We start from the raw sequence: 18306 nt of genomic DNA, 5'->3' as shown, positions 1-18306 counted from the left end.
TTAACCCCTCTCCTCCTTCCAAAATTGTACAAGTCTCTCAAACCATCACCCACTTAACTACCAGCCACGATTTAATCACTCCCCTGAAACTTGGACACAGCTCAGTGTCATTAACACACAACATTGAAATCTTTTCCTTTGAGCACTTTCTTCGAAACCTTGAAACAAGAAAAAGAGCAGAAGAAAGCAGGCTTCCCCCTCTCTGTGAAACCCTAAATTTTAAAAAAAATTCATAATAAAAACCAAAGATACATTTTACACATAATTTCTAAATATAATAATATACTCCATTCCACAATACGATTGTTATATACTAAGAAAGTAATTCTAGAATATATATCATTTCGTTGTGTGTATGTATACACTCAACCAAAGGCTAAGGGAAAGCCTGTCACACTCAAAAGTGAAATGGAATAAATTACACAGCGTCTGCATGACAAGGAAGAGCTAGAAGAATAACACTTGGAGGGCCAAGGGTTCTTTGAAGCAGCTGTTGAAATTTGCTTCATGATTACAATGGGATGTGATTGTAGGTGAGGATGGGACCAGGCCTTTGAGAAATTGTTTAGATGATTCGGGGGGGGGGGGCTTCCTTGGTGGCTCAGATGATAAGGAATTCACCTGCAGTGCAGGAGACCTGGGTTCAATCCCTAGGTTGGAAAGATCCCCTGGAGAAGGGAATGGCTACCCACTCCAATATTCTTGCCTGGAGAATTCCATGGACAGAGGAGCCTGGTGGGCTACAGTCCATGGGGTCACAAAGAGTCAGACAGACTGAGTGACTAACACTTTCATTTTAGACCATTTTGCACAGCCTTAAATATATTGTGCTCTCAAAAAAAAACAAAAAAAAACTACCTATTCATTTATCTATTTGAAGCTTGCCTCCCTCAACTCCTGCATTTTAAAACAGTAATCAAGAGCTTACTTATTGAGCTGTTTGTCTATTCACTCTTAAAACATCCCTAGGAGTTTGATACTAGCTTCATCCCCATTTGGCTGAGTTGGACAGTGAGGCACAGAGCAGTTGAGGAACTTTCTGGAGGTCACACAGGTACGGTGTCTGCCTGGTTTCCAGAGCCCACGCTCTTAACCACTAGGCTCTACTGCCTCCCTGTGGCGGTTTCTCCAGTTGGGAGGAAACGACCAGCTTCCATCCCTACCGGATAACACACAGAACTCAGTGTCTCCTGTGTTGCTTTTCATAACAAACCCCACACCTTGTGTTTACATTTTCAACATGCATAATATTAATCCACCAGGAGAAAAAAATACATTGGTTTGAGGGATTTTTTTTAACCAATAACTTCCACTCTCTCTGACTCTAGACCATCATAAGGAAAGCATTTTTTTCTCACTTTCTTACATCAAACCAAAAGAATCTGTCAGCTCTAGATCTGGGGTAGGTTCCACCTCCAGAGTTTTAGGAACGTTTTGTTCTTCACATCGGTGATTCAGATACCTTTGCCTGGTGGGGAGGCAGGTTTATTTTCTTCCTGTTAAAACTTTAAAAATTTACAGTAAAAGTTGTCAGCCACAGAGGCTGGTTTTCTGCTGCTGTGGGTGAGGCATGGGGTGACTGGGGAGGAGGGTCCTGGTGGGTGGGGCAGTGTTGATGTATCTGGTGGGATAAGCAGCCCCTTTAATTAGAAGATTAGAACAGAGCTGATGGAGTCTGGGTGGGATGGATTGAATTAAAGCTTGACTAGGCATCTGGTTCCTTGTTGTTGTTCAGTTGCCAAGTCGTGTCTGACTCTGCGACTCCATGGACCGCAGCCCACTAGGCCTCCTGTCCCTCACCATCTCCCAGAGTTTGCCCAAGTTCGTGTCCATTGAATTGGCAATGCTGTTTGGTTCCTTACTATTTACCAGGTATGTGGAGGGTGACAAAAAAGGAACCCAAGGGCAAATATTAGCCCTGGCAGTCCAGTGGCTAAGACTCCATGCTCCCAATGCAGGGGGCTCAGATTCAATCCCTGGTTGGGTAGCTATATATGTGGGGAGATTACCGCAGAAAGAGGGAACAGCACCAGCAAAGGTCCTGTGGCAGCTACAGGGTTAGAGTCTGAGGACTAGAGGGAAGGCCAGGCTAGCTGGCACACAGTGAGCTCAGGAAAGCATAAGAGGCAGACACTGGGGGAGCCAGTTCACAGGCCTTACAGGCTATAGTGAGTTTCATTCTAAGTGTGACGTGAAGCCACTGGAGACATGAAGCAGAGGAGGGATAGACTGTGATTTGTGTTTTCAAAAGACCCCTCTGTGGTTGAAGTCACACTAGTGGTTGCCTCTGGCAGCTGGGGAGTGGGGATGGCGGCTAAGGTTGCAGAGCAGGTGGAGGCGGGGGGGGGAGATTAGTAGGTGATTGACTAGAGAGGGACCTTAAGGAAACTTCTGGGGTCCTGGAAATGTCCCATACCCTTATCCAGATGCTGGTGACCTGGGTGTGTCCATAGGTAAAAATGCATTGAGTAATATGCTTAAGATTAGAGCATTTTACACATATTACTGTGGGTATACTTACCTCAATAAAATCAAATAGGGACAAATGAAGCAACATAAGTGTCCATCGACAGATGAATGGATAAAGAAGATATAGTATGTATATATATACATACTATATACTAGTGTATACGTGTGTGTGTATATATATATATATATATATACAATGGAATACTACATGGCCATAAAAAAAGAATGAAATAATGCTATTTGCGGAAACATCAACACAGAATATTCATTGAAAGGACTGATGAAGCTGAAGCTCCAATACTTTGAGCACCTGATGCAAAGAGCCGACTCATTGGAAAAGACCCTGATGCTGGGAAAGATTGAAGGCAGGAAGAGAAGGGACGAGATGGTTGGATGGCGTCACCGACTCAGTGGACATGAGTCTGAGCCAGCTCCAGGAGATGGTGAAGGACAGGGAAGCCTGGTGTGCTGCAGTCCACGGGGTCACAAAGAGTCGGACATGACTGAGTGACTGAACAACAAGCAGCAACACGGATGAACCCAGAGATTGTCGGACTAAGCGAACGAGGTCAGACAGACAAATATGATATCACTTATATGTGGAATCTAAAAAAATGATACAAGGACTTCCCTGGCAGTCCCCAGTGGTTAAGACTCCACACTTCAACTGCAAAGGGCACAAAATTTAATCTCTGGTCAGGGAGCTAAAATCCCACATGCCACATGTACAGCCAAAAAAAAAAAAATCTTTTAAAATGATACAAATGAACTTATTTATAAAACAGAATCACAGACTCAAAGACAAACTTGCAGTTACCAAAGGGAAAAGTCAGTGAGGGGAGGGATAAATTAAGATGTTGGGATTAACATACACACAACCACATATAAAACAGATAATCAACAAGGACCTACTGTACAGGGAACTCTACTCAATATCCTATAATCACCTACATGAAAGGAGAATCTGAGAAAGAATGGATGTGCGTGGAACTGTGTGCCTGAAACTAACGCACCATTTCAAATCAACTATACTCCAATACAAAATAGAAGTCAAAGTTAAAAAAGACAAACGAAAAGGAGCAATCTTGGGGAAACCGTTGTAAGAGCAAGCAAGGTTCGCCAAAAAATAAACCCTTCTGGCTTCGGCATAGACTGGAGGGGGACTTGCTGCCCTAGTGTTACTCTCTCTTAGGGGGACGGCAGTGAAGGCGATGGCACCCCACTCCAGTACTCTTGCCTGGAGAATCCCATGGACGGGGGAGCCTGGTGGGCTGCAGTCCATGGGGTCGTGAAGAGTCGGACATGACTAAAGTGACTTAGCAGCAGCAGCAGCAGCAGCAGGGGAACGGGGAGAAGAAAGGGAGAAATGTTCTTTTCATTGGCACCGGCTTGAGTTTTATCCTTTAAAGACAAATTGCTTTCATGTTTTTCTGTTTCCCAGATTCATCCTCTACTTTCTGCATCCTGGTCCATTGCCTCCCGGCACTATCACCGCCCGCCTCTGTCTAGCAACACAGCATCATCCAACCAGGAGGCCAGATTCAAATGTTTCCAATGGCCTCAATAATCCCTTTAATGTAAATTTCCCCCGGCTAAGGGTCCAATCCCAGATGAGGGACAGCATTTAGTTTTGTTATGGGTTGACTTATTTCACACCCCCAAAAAATGGTGTGTTGAAGTTCTAACCCCCAGGACCTCAAAATGTGATTTTATTTGGAAATATGGTCTTTATACATAACGCTTCATGGACCATGGCTTTCTCGTGGCAAAGGGGCTTACATAACTCAATGAAGCTATGAGCCAAGTCATGCAGGGCCACCCAAGACGGATGGGTCATAGTCAAGAGTTCTAACAAAGCATGGTTCACTGGAGGAGGGAATGGCAAGCCACTCAAGTATGCTTGCCACAGAGAACCACATGAAGAGTATAAAAAGGCAAAAAGATATGACACCGGAAGATGAGCCCCGCAGGACAGAAGGTGTCCAGTATGCTACTGGGAAAGAGTGGAGGGCAATTACTAATAGCTCCAGAAAGAATGAAGAGGCAGGGACATAGTGGAAATGATGTTCAGTTGTGGATGTGTCTGATGGTGAAAGTAAAGTCCAATACTGTAAAGAACAATATTGCACAGGAACCTGGAATGTTAGGTCCATGAATCAAGGTAACCTGGACATGGTCAAACAGGAGATGGCAAGAGTAAACATCAACACCTCAGAATCAGTGAACTAAAATGGGCAGGAATGGGTGAATTTAATTCAGATGACCATTACATCTACTACTGTGGGCAAGAATCCCTTAGAAGAAATGGAGTAGCCCTTTTAGTCAATAAAAGAATCCAAAATGCAGTACTTGTGTGCAATCTCAAACACAACAATGATCTCAGTTCGTTTCCAAGGCAAACAATTCAATATCACCGTAATCCAAGTCTATGCCTCAACCACTAATGCTGAAGAAGCTGAAGTTGACCAGTTTTATGAAGACCAACAAGATCTTCTAGAACAAACACCAAAAAAGGATATTCTTTTGATCATAGGGAATTGAAATGCAAAAGTAGGAAGTCAAGAGATACCTGGAGAGACAGGCAAGTTTGGCCTTGGAGTACAAAATGAAGCAGGGCAAAGGCTAACAGAGTTTTGTCAAGAGAACACACTGGTCATAGCAAACAGCCTCTTCCAACAACACAAGAGAAGACTCTACATGTGAATATCAACAGATGGTCAATATACAAAATCAGATTGATTGTATTCTTTGCAGTCAAAGATGAAGAAACACAATACAGTCAGCAAAAACAAGACCTGGAGCTGACTGTGGCTCAGATTATGAGCTCCTTATTGCAAAATTCAGGCATAAATGAAAGAAAACAGGAAAACCTCTAGGCCATTCAGGTATAACCTAAATCAAATCCTTTATACTTACACAGTAGAGATGATGAATAGATTCAAGAGATTAGATATAGTAGACAGGGTGCCTGAAGAACTATGGATGGATGTTCACAGCATTATACAGGACGCAGTTACCAAAATCATCCCAAACAAAAAGAAATGGAAGCAGGCAAAGTGGTTGTCTGAGGAGGCTTTACAAATAGCTGAGAAAAGAAGAGAAGCAAAAGGCAAGGTAGAAATGGAAAGATATACCAACTGACCGCAAAGTTCCAGAGGATAACAAGGAGAGATAATAAAACCTTCTTAAGTGAACAGTGCAGAGAAATAGAGGAAAGCAATAGAACAGGAAAGACTAGAAATCTCTTCAAGAAAATTGGAGATATCAAGGGAATATTTCATGCAAGGATGGGCACGATAAAGGACAGAAATGGCCAGAGACCTAACAGAAGCAGAAGAGATTAAAAAGAGATGGCAAGAATACACAGAAAAACTATACAAGAAAGGTCTCAATGACTTGGATAACCACAATAGTGTGGTCGCTCACCTGGAGCCAGACATCCTGGAGGGTGAAGCCAAGTATGCGTTAGGAAGCATTACTACAAACAAAGCTAATGGTGATGATGGAATTCCAGCTGAACTATTTCAAATCCCAAAAGATGATGCTGTGAAAGTGCTGTACTCAATATGCCAGCAAATTTGGAAAACTCAGCAGTAGTCACAGGACTGGAAAAGGTGTTTTCATTCCAATCCCAAAGAAGGGCAATGCCAAAGGATGTTCAAACTACCGCACAGTTGCACTAAATTCACATGGTAGCAAGTTTATACTCAAAATCTTTCAAGCTAGGCTTCAGCAGTACATGAACCGAGAACTTCCAGATGTAAAAGCTGGATTTAGAAAAGGCAGAGGAACCAAAGATTAAATTTTCAACATTCATTGGATCATAGAGAAAGCAAAGGAATTCCAGAGAAGCATCTACTTCTGCTTCATTGTCTATGTTAATGCCTTTGACTGTGTGGATAACAACAAATTGGAAAATTCTTAAAGAGATGGGAATACTAGAGCATCTTATCTGTCTCCTGAGAATCCTGTATGTAAGCCAAGAAGTAAAAATTAGAACCAGACATGGAACAATGAACTGGTTCAAAATTGGGAAAGGAGTATGACAAGGCTGTATACTGTTACCCTACTTATTTAACTTCTATGCAAAGTACATCAAGGGAAATGTTGGGCTGGATAAATCACAAGCTGGAATGAAGATTGCTGGGAGAAATATCAACAACCTCAGATATGCAGATGATACTACTCTAATGGCAGGATGTGAAGAGGAAAGAAAAAGCCTCTTGATGAGGGTGAAGGAGGAGAGTGAAAAATCTGACTTAAAACTCAACATTCAAAAAACTAAGATCGTGGCACCCAGTCCCATCATAACATGGTGAATAGAAGGGGAACAAGTGGAAACAGTGACAGATTTTTATTTCTTTGGGCTCCAAAATCACTGTGGATGGTGACTGCAGCCATGAAATTAAAAGACACCTTGGAAAGAAAGCAATGACAAAACTAGACAGCGTATTGAAAAGCCGAGATATCGCTTTGCCAACAAAGATCTGTATGTGCTGTGTGCTAAGTCACCTCAGTCGTGTCCAACTCTTGCGACCCTATGGACTATAGCCCTCAAGGCTCCTCTGTCCATCGGATTCCTCATGCAAGAATACTGGAGGGGTTGCCAGGCCCTCCTCTAGGGAATCTTCCCAACCCAGAGATTGAACCCATGTCTCATTATGTCTCCTGCATTGGCAGGTGGGTTCTTTACCACTAGCACCACCTGGGAAGCCTGATGATTTTTCCAGTAGTCATGTTTGGATATGAGAGTTGGACCATAAAGAAGGCTGAGCACAGAAAATTGATGCTTTTGAATTGTGGTGCTGGAGAAGATTCTTGAGAGTTCCTTGGACTACAGGGAGATCAAACCAGTCAGTTCTAAAGGAAATCTATCTAAAATATTCATTGGAAGGACTGATGCTGAAACTGAAGCTCCAATACTTTGGCCACCTGATGCAAAGAGCCTACTCATTGGAAAAGACCCTGATACTGGGAAAGATTGAAGGCAAAAGGAGAAAAGGACGGCAGAGGATGAGAGGTTGGATGGCATCACAACTCAATGGACATGAATCTGAGCAAACTCTGGGAGACGGTGAAGGACAGGGAAGCCTGGCATTCTGCAGTCCATGGGGTCACAAAGATTCAGACACAACTTAGCGACTGGAACAACAACGATGGTCTTTACAGAGATAATCAGGTTAAACTGAGGTCATTAAAGTGGGAACTAATCCAATATGAATAGAGTCCTTTTGTTTTTATTGTTGTTGTTTATTTATTTTGACTGTACCACGCAGCTTGTGGGATCTTAGTTCCCTAGCCAGGAATTGAACCCAGGCCCTTAGCAGTGAAAGCACAGAAACCTAACCACAGGACTACGGGGGGTTCCTGAATGGAGTCCTTTAAAATGGGAAAGTTTGGACCCAGAGACAGACATGCATGGAGGGATGATGACGTGAAGTGATGCAGGCAGAAGGTGACCATCCATCTATGCTCGAAGGACAGAGGTTTGGTACAGCTCCTTTCCTCACAGTCCTCAGAAGTAACCAACCCACTGACACCTTGACCTCAGACTTGTGGCCACCAGAACTTAAGACAATAAATCTCTGTTCTTTAAGTCCCCCAGTTTGTGGTATTTCTTAACCACAGCCCTAGGAAACAGGAAATTAAGACAATCATCAGGTCAGTTCAGTCAGTCAGTTCAGTTGCTCAGTCGTGTCTGACTATTTGCGACCCCATGGACTGCAGCACGCCAGGCCTTCCTGTCCATCACCAACTCTTGGAGTTTACTCAAACTCATGTCCATTGAGTCACTGATGCCATCCAAACATCTCATCCTCTGTCATCCCCTTCTCTTCCCACCTTCAGTCTTTCCCAGCATGAGGGTCTTTGCCAATAAGTCAGTTCTTCCAATCAGGTGGCCAAAGTATTGGTGTTTCAGCTTCAGCATCAGTCCTTCCAATGAATATTCAAGACTGCTTTCCTTTAGGATAGACTGGTTGGATCTCCTTGCAGTCCAAGGGACTCTCAAGAGTCTTCAACACCACAGTTCAAAAGCATCAATTCTTCGGTGCTCAGCTTTCTATATAGTCCAACCCTCACATCCGTACAGGACTACTGGAAAAACCATAGCTTTGACTAGATGGACCTTTGTCGGCAAAGTAATGTCTCTGCTTTTTAATATGCTGTCTAGGTTGGCCATAACTTTTCTGCCAAGGAGCAAGCGTCTTTTAATTTCACAGCTGCAGTCACCATCTGCAGTGATTTTGGAGCCCCCCAAAATTAAGTCTGTCACTGTTTCCTTTGTTTCCCCATCTATTTTCTATGAAGTGAATGGCAATGGGTGAATTTACCTCAGATGACCATCATATCTACTGCTGTGGGCAAGAATCCCTTAGAAGAAATCGAGTAGCCATCACAGTCATCAAGAGAGTCCAAAATGCAGTACTTGGATGCAATCTCAAAAATGACAGAATGATCTCTGTTTGTTTCCAAGGCAAACCATTCAATATCATGGAAATCCAAGTCTATGCCCCGACCAGTAATGCTGAAGAAGCTGAACGGTTCTATGAAGACCTACAAGACCTTCTAGGATTAACACCCAAAAAAGATGTCCTTTTCATTATAGGGGACTGGAAGGCAAAAGTAAGAAGTCAAGAAATACTGGAGTAACAGGCAAATTTGGCCTTGGAGTATAGAATGAAGCAGGGCAAAGGCTAATAGAGTTTTGCCAAGATAACACATGGGTCATAGCAAACACCCTCCTCCAACAACACAAGAGAAGACTCTACATGGACATCACCAGATGGTCAATATCAAAATCAAATTGATTATATCCTTGGCAGCCAAAGATGGAGAAGCTCTATACAGTCAGCAAAAACAAGACTGGGAGCTGACTGTGGCTCAGATCATGAACTCCTTATTGCCAAATTCAGACTTAAATTGAAGAAAGTAGAGAAAACCACTAGACCATTCAGGTTATCAGGTCAGGTCACTTTTAAAAGCCCTTCTGACCCACCTGACAAACAGCAGGGCTCACCATGGCCCCTGAAGCCATAGGCTGCCTGGCTTTTGGAGCAAGTGTTCGGACATCCATAGCACCTGATGCTGGGAAAGATCCACGGCAGGAGGAGAAGGTGGCGACAGAGGATGAAAAGGCTCTATGGCATCACCCACTCAATGGATGTGAGTTTGGGCAAACTTTGGGAGACAGTGGAGGACAGGGAACCCTGCAGCCCATGGGGTCAAAAAGACTCGGACGTGACTTAGCCTCTGAACAACAACATAGCCCCTATTGTGAGATCTGAGCTGAATCATTAAATGTCTACCTGGAGCTTGGGTGGGCCAGTGTCCAGGACTGGGCCCTAGGGGAACCCAGGGGGCGCCACAACTTGGATGCTGCCCTTGGGCTGCCCATGGTAGCAGGATGGAGGGACATCTATTCCCCAAGCAATGAGGGAGACACAGCTTGGTGAAGGTGTCATCAGGAGGAGGCCAAAGGGGGTGGCAGAGAGGAGGGAGGGATCCCGTGGGGATGTCTAGGGGGGCTCCCTGGGTGAGAGGAACATTTCCAAGGTTTTCTCCATGAAGGAGAGTTTTTAAGTTCTTATTATTGTTTTTAGTTGCCTGACCAGGAATCGAACCCATGCCCTCAGCAGTGAAAATGCAGAGTCCTTACCACTGGACTGCCAGGGAATTCCCAGTTCTTAAGTTTGCAAAAAGAAAGACTGAGGTAAAATTCCCCTTGTCTCCGGCTATTGGCCGAACTTCCCTGTGGTTGTCTCTTGCTGATGGCCAAACAGCGACAGCCTGGGACTCCCTGGCAGCTGGGCCTTGAGGAAAGAGAAAAGAAATAGCTGCTTGCTGAATAGGCCCTGTCGGAGAAACAGAATGGCTTATTCACTGCAAGAAAAACAGGACCTCGAAGCCCTGGGGCCCAATCAGAAGTGAAAAAAAAAAAAGGGTCCCTTTTCCACAAGGATCGCTTACAAGATTCACAAGGTACCTGATTCCCAGGGTGTGTCTTCAACACCCTATGTTTGGGAGACTGTCATCACCGGCAGGACCAGCCCAGGAATCCAGGATGCTCCCAGAAGCTTAGATCCTAGATCTGAATGCGCTGAAAGGTCCCCACCGTTAAGATGTGGGACTTAACAGAGGACCCAAGCCAACACTGAGTCACTTTGAACCTTTAGGCCAGGCTTTTAAAACCTCAGCACTACTGACATTTTGGGCAAGATCATTCTTTATTGTGGGGGTCTATTCTGTGAGTTACATACAGTATGTTCAGTCGGATCCTAGACCTCTACCTACTTAGTTGCCCATAGCATCCCTCTCCCTAAGAAGTGACACTCCAAATGTTCCCTTGGGGGTTGCAAAATCACCTTCCATCCAGCACCATTGCTTTAGATAAAAATTCAACTGGTTAAAATTTTTTTTTCAGTTACCTGAAATCACATTCAAAAGTCTAAATGACACAATTTCAACACCAATACCTGAACCCCACTGAATGCAGCAGAAAGCAAATCAAAGCGGCAATTCATTATGTGCTGCCTCACTCGCTGCTTCCTTGCAGTTTCAGTTGCGTTAGGCAGTTGGCTTTCCGCCCTCTCCACTGTTTGAATTGTTGCTGTGCAGGGCAAACACAGCGGCGGCTCCACCTCAGACAGAGCTGGCCGCATTTCAACAACGGCTGGGAGGACTCTCGTGGGGGCTTTCCAAGCTTAATTAGTTCATATTTGTCAAGTTCCTTAGGAAGCACAGGCCAGGATGCTACGGGAAGTCCAAGTTACTAGGATTCTCGCCACACTCTTTTAAAAAAGAACATTCCCGCATAAAAAGACCAGGGAAGCCAGAAAAGAGCTCCTAGGAGCATGTGTGTGTGAATAGTGAAGGAGTCCCTGGGAAGTGCCTTTGTGACCGTAAAGAAAGAGAGTAATACTTTCCAACTTTCTGGCTCTCCTCCTAGTCTCTAGAGCAGGAAATTATTTAAAGTATTTCCTGAACAGCTGAAGTATGTTAGAAACCTGCTAGCATTCTCTGCGTTATCTCCAGGAAATAGACGCCGAAGAAATTCTTCGCCACCAGAAACTATTTGGGCTCTGTTGCTCATTTCCACCTGAATGGGATGAATACTCTCATTCTGGGAATTGGAGATGACAATCTTGTTAGATCATTTTGATGTCATACGAAGTGTCCAAAAGAACGTGCCCTCGAAGAGAACTCTCGTAGTATGTGTGTGTGTATGTGGAGAGAGACAGAGAGAACAACTTTCTTTGCCAGGTAATTTAGCATTGTCAGTAATAACTTGCTAGTTATCTAGTTATCCCCACTTAATCTCCGGGTGGGATAAGAATGAGGTCAGCCTCTTCTGTGTTGGGCAGAATTCTAGAACGTGCAACAAAAGGCAACTGAGTGGCCCCAGCCCACCTCTAGAGATTTGCTCCCTCCAAGGCCTGAGCCCATAAATCTCTCAGGGTGGGGGTCCGCAGGCATCCTGCCCCGCTAGCTGAGTTTAAGCCTCCTGAGCAAATCAATGTTGGGATGTTCGTGGGGTCATGGGATGGAGAGCCATCTGGGAGCCAGCTGTCTGACTTTGGCTAGCAAATTCCCCCAACCTCCTAGGAGAAGGGCAGGCATGATGACCACAGCAGAAATACCAGGGGGAAATGGCAGTTGTTAGCTCCAAAGCAAAGCCCAAGGCCTAGAAACAACGCCAATTTCTAAAGAGAATGACAGCTCTGATGAAGCTGGTGAAGGCCAGGCAAGTTCCCTGCTTCCTTGAGAACAGTTAGGAGCCATCCCTGGCGGTCGAGCCGGGGGATCCAACACTGGGAAGTGTCTGATTCGCCTCTCAGAGACCTGGCTGTCAGCAAGAGGATGGGGAGCCAAACAGTACTTTGTTACCGCCCACCCTCTGGGGCCTGCAGAGAAGCCGAACTTGAGGCCAAAGAGAGAAATGCAAAGCCCTGCCATCTTCTCTTTCAGGGGACAAAGGCACCACATTCTTCCTGTGCTTCATCACACTTTTGGAATGAATGTCCGCCAAATGCCATCTTTCAGGGACAGCAGTTAAAACTCCCATTCAACTTGAGTTCTTTAGTCAAATTACAGCTGAATTCTTGGCCTGAGGTCTTAAACAACTGCGTGAAGCTGGCTCCAATGACATTAAAAAAATAAAGTGCACCTCAGCTGTGTAGAAAATAAATTGGAGAGAACTACACCTGAAGTGTGTAATGTTTTGAGGGTGGCTACGCCTTTTAGAACCCAGTTTTCATCAACATATGAGCCCCTTTCTCAGAAAAGCTTATATTCCTGTATTTAACAGTAAATTTTGCATATAATTTCAGGGGTTCATGGGCCTCTAAAGACCTATCCTGGATCTCAGGTTATTCCGATTAAAACTTTCTATCTCTACAAAGTATTAATACTATGTATAAAATAAAGAAGTAACAAGATTATGTTGTACAGTACAGGGAATATAGCCAATATTTTATAATAACTATAAATGGAGTATCATCTATAAAAATCTTCAATCACTACTGTACTATTAGTTGTAGAGCTGAAACTAATATCGTAAATCAAAAAAAATCCAAACTGTTCCTGTGTTTAATTATGCACATGTTACTACTAAGTAAACATCTTGTGGTCATATTTTTCCTTGTATTCTTTTCTAATAAAATTAAAACTAACTTGAAAAAGAATTCCTATCTATGAAAAAATATACAATCTAATGGTGAGATTTTAGGCTATTTTAATCTTTGTGGTGGTGGGTTTTTAAAATTTTCCAAAATTAGGATTACCTCTGTAACATAAGAAAAGGTTATTTTACAAAGTTACCAAGAAGAAACAAGTTTCACATTCACTAAGTTAATGTTTCCTTGATGTGACAGAGAAATTGTTTGAAAAAAAAAAAAGAAATTGTTTGAAAAGATGTACAAAAATTAAGAGTGGGGATAGTCACTGGTCATCTAAAAATGTGGTTTAAGCCAGTTTTTAAAGGTCTTCTCATTTCTATGTATTTTTCCACATTTCTCTTGTAATCCAACAGTTTTGCTAAAAAATCATGTCTTTCATAACTACAGTTGGAACAGCCTACTAATATTTATGTATTTCTATTATCCTTTTTCATTCATTTTGAATGAATTCAAAGTTTTCTGAGTCATCCAATTCTTTCTCAAATTCCTTTGTTTTTATGACTAAGCTTCCAATCTCTCTCCCTGAGGGCTTCCCTGGTGACTCAGATGGTAAAGAATCTGCCTGCAAGGCAAGAGACCTGGGTTCAATCCCTGGGTTGGGAAGATCCCCTGCAGAAGGGAATGGCAACCTACTCCAGTACTCTTGCCTGGAGAATTCCATGGACAGAGGAGCCCGATGGGCTACAGTCCACCGGGTTGCAAAAGTCAGACATGACTGGGAAACTAACAAACACACATCCCTACCTGAATCTGTTCAAGTTCTAAACATTCAACCTCATTCAGAGTAGAAAACACAGCTTTGTTTGATTGTTTCTTGGTAAAATGTTTGCTCACCTAAGCAGCTTCGTATCACAAGTAAAAGGCCTATATGTTGTCAGATTTTATTTTCTTGGGCTCCAAAATCACTGCAGATGGTGACTGAAGCCATGAAATTAAAAGACACTTGCTATGACAAACCTACACAGCATATTAAAAAGCTGAGATATCACTTTGTCAGCAAAGGTCCATATAGTTAAAGTCATGGATTTTCCAGTAGTCATGTACAGATGTGAGAGTTGGACCACAAAGCCTGAGCGCCGAAGAACTGATGCTTTCCATCTATTGTGCTGATGAAGACTCTGGACGGCAAGATCAAACCAGTAAATCCTAAAGGAAATCAACACTTAAAATTCATTAGAAGGATTGATGCTGAAGCTGAAGCTCCACTGGTTGGCCACTTGATATGAAGAGCCAACTCACTAGTAAAGACCCCTGATGCTTGGAAAGACTGAAGGCAGGAGAAGGGGATGACACAGGATGAGATGGCTGGATGGCATCACCAACTCAATGGACAGGAGTCTGAGTGAACTCCGGTAGTTGGTGAAGGACAGGGAGGCCTGGCGTGCTGTGATTCATGGGGTTGCAAAGAGTCGGACACGAATGAGAGACTGAACTGAACTGAACTGAACTGAGGAGGTAAATATCAAAATAGAGGTCTGTGGAAGAACAGCAAAGAAACCTTTGTTGTTAAAGGTTGGGAATAGGGACTTCGCTGGTAATCCAGTGGTTAAGACTCCATGCTTCTCATGCAGGCGGTGTGGGTTCCATCCCTGGTGAAGGAACCAAGAACCCACACGCTGTGTGGTGCAGCCAAAACAGAAAATAATTACATAAAAAAAAAAAAAAGTGGGGAATAGCTGTTCTATGACTACAATATTTACCTAGCATACTGATATTATATGGTAATCAGACATTATATGGTAACCTATTGCAGGGTACAGCCCACGAGGGATTGTGGGCTACACAGATAACCCAAAGGACGTTCACTAATACAGTAGAGACAGATTTTAACTTAGGCTGATCTGGCTCCTAATTAATAGTCCATTCCATTGCACCACTCTAGGAACTAGGATAGGGAGACATTTTTTATTGTGAAAAGCCTGAGAGGAATGCACAAACTGATCAATTTAAGAGGGTTTGCTGTGTACAACTCCTACACAGTGTTATGAAACTGTCCCAAATATTTAGGAGGAACTGGGCGTTTATAGACACCAGAATTCTGCTTTCAAACGATGCCAACAACATGCCATTTAACATACAAATGTTCAAAATTAAATTGCTCTTCTGTCCTCAAAAAATCCTACTTGATAGCTGGAGTGTTTTCTATCATCTTTATTAGCTGAGGTTATTTAAATCGGTGATGTTGCTAAACACTTTTCACGAACACTTTCCCTGCGGGGAGGGGAGCACAGCATGATTTGGCCAGGTTTTGTTCATCACAAATTAGGTCAACAGCCCAATCTCAAAAGCAAGCACCATTAATGACATATTTCAAGGGCTTTGCAAAATCAGCCAGCTGGGTCTTGGCAAGCTTCAGCAAGGGTGGAGGGAGGGAAGGAGCAGCCAGCTACACCTCCCTTAATGGCCTTCTGAACTTGGGGTCCTGTGGCTCACAAGGTTCCCAACTGCCCATACAAACAAAAACTGCTATTTATAATGGAAAGGAACATGCCACTTTGATGAGCACAATTTTGGTTTTAATTGACTTGGTTCTGAAAAGTGCAAAATAAATAAGAGCAATTTAAGACGCCTAATGCCGAAGCAAAAATCCTATTTAACAAGGATGTACTGTAACAAGAATTATCCAGAATTTCTTTTCAGGCATAAGGCAGTCACAGAAAGGTAGAGGATGAGGAGAAGAAAACAAACACTCTTGAGAAAACAAATGTTTATTTCCTCAGTTCAGTTCAGTTGCTCAGTTGTGTCCAACTGTTTGCAACTCCATGGACTGTGGCATGCCAGGCCTCCCTGTCAATCATGAACCCCCAGAGTTTACTCAAACTCACGTGCCTTGAGTCGGTGATGCCATCCAACCATCTCATCCTCTGTCATCCCCTTCTCCTCCTGCCTTCAATCTTTCCCAGCATCAGGGTTTTTACAAATGAGTCAGCTCTTTGCATCAGGTGGCGAAAGTTTATTGTTTCAGCTTCAACATCAGTCCTTCCAGTGAATACTCAGGACTGATTTCCTTTAGGATGGACTGGCTGGATCTCCCTGCAGTCCAAGGGACTCTCAAGTCTTCTCCAACACCACAGTTCAAAAGCATCAATTCTTTGCACTCAGCTTTCTTTATAGTTCAACTCTCACATCCATACATGACTACTGAAAAAACCATAGCTTAGACTAGATGGACCTTTGTCTGCAATGTCTGCTTTTTAATATGCTGTCTAGGTTGGTTGTAGCTTTTCTTCCAAGGAGCAAGCGTCTTTTAATTTCATGGCTGCAGTCACCACCTGCGGTGATTCTGGAGCCCCTAAAGTCTGTCAGTTTCCACTGTTTCCCCATCTATTTGCCATGAAGTGGTAGGACCAGATGCCATGATCTTAGTTTTCTGAATGTTGAATTTTAAGCCAACTTTTTCACTCTCCTCTTTCACTTTCATTAAGAGGCTCTTTAGTTCTTCGCTTTCCACCATAAGGATGGTGTCATCTGCACATCTGAGGTTATTGATATTCCTCCCTGCAATCTTGATTCCAGTTTGTGCTTCATCCAGCCCAGTGTTTCTCATTATGTACTCTGAATATAAGATAAATAAGCACAGTGACAATATACAGCCTTGATGTACTCCTTTCCCTATTTGGAACCAGTCTGTTGTTCCATGTCCAGTTCTAATTGTTGCTTCCTGACAGATTTCTTAGGAGGCAGGTCAGGTGGTCTAGTATTTTCCAGTTTGTGGTGATCCACACAATCAAAGGCTTTGGCATAGCCAATAAAGCAGAAATCAGATGTTTTTCTGGAACTCTTGCTTCTTCGATGATCCAGAGGATGTTGGCAATTTGATCTCTGGTTCCTCTGCCTTTTCTAAAACCAGCTTGAACATCTGGAAGTTCACGGTTCACGTACTGTTGAAGCCTGGCTTGGAGAATTCTGAGCATTATTTTACTCGCATGTGAGATGAGAGCAATTTTTTGAGCATTCTTTGGCATTGCCTTTCTTTGGGATTGGAATGAAAACTGACCTTTTCCAGTCCTGTGGGCACTGCTGAGTTTTCCAAATTCGCTGGCATATTGAGTGCAGCACTTTCACAGCATCATCTCTTAGGATTTGAAATAGCTCAACTGGAGTTCCACCACCTCCTCTAGCTTTGCTCGTAGTTTATTTCCTAACTTATTCTAAAAATAGTCAAGTTGCTTGATAGGATTTTACAGCCAAGATACATTGGCAATTTAAAGAATCAATACTCCAGGAAGTATAGCAGAAACAAATACAACATTGTAAAGCAACTATACTACAATAAAAAACTAATTTAAAAAACACTCAGGAAATACTTAGCACTGATGTTCAATCTTTTCCTGTTAACTTTTTAAAGATTTTTCAACAAGCAAAATAAGTATCAGCAGTTTTTACTTTGATATTTGAAACTTTGCTTTCCCATCTTCCTTACGACAATACAAAAATGAAGTCATCATAGGCAGTGATGGTTTATTAAAATCTTAGATGAGATTTAAAACTGCTAGCAGCTTAAAAATGCAGTATGTTAATGCAATTTACACATGCATGCTCACTCAGGTGTGTCTAACCCTGCGACCCCATGGACTGTAGCCTATCAGACACGTCTGCCCATAGTTTCCCAGGCAAGAATACTGGAGTTGGTTGCCATTTCCCAAGCCAGGGTATCTTCCTGACCCAGGGATTGAATGGAGTCTCCTTCATTGGCAGGTGGATTCTTTACCACGGAGCCACCTGGGAAGCCCATAATTTAGAAATTATCATTTAATGCAGGAGAGAAAATTTGGGGGCTGTTTTGTCACTTCTTAAAATCAAGCTGAATATAAAAACTCAAAAGGCATTAGATTTTATCTAGTTAAGTTCAATAAAAACATACAAATGCCTCTCTGGATTTTCAAGGAAACTAGCATGTTAGGAATTTTATCTAAAACATGAAAATGTATTTTTGGAAAGCAGCTGTCTCCTGTCCATGACTTCACCAAGTCATGCCTTCACGCTAACAAATCCGGGCCTCATACTCCTATCAATGTGTGTTACACTAGTGCCTTTAAAACCGTAAAGCTCCACCTACCTTACAGTGAAAGCCTCGGATGTGCAGGCTCATCTCCACATTTTCTCAGGCTAAAGACTTTCGGATGCAGCAACTAAGAAGGGATTCACATTGTGGGAAGGG

The sequence above is a fragment of the Bos grunniens genome, chromosome 19 (genome assembly GCF_055505025.1).
Source record: "Bos grunniens cultivar Pamir isolate PY7600 chromosome 19, Bosgru_T2T1.0, whole genome shotgun sequence".
Classification (NCBI taxonomy): domain Eukaryota; kingdom Metazoa; phylum Chordata; class Mammalia; order Artiodactyla; family Bovidae; genus Bos; species Bos grunniens.
The sequence above is the reverse complement of the archived record's forward strand: the minus strand, read 5'-3'. Positions refer to the sequence as shown.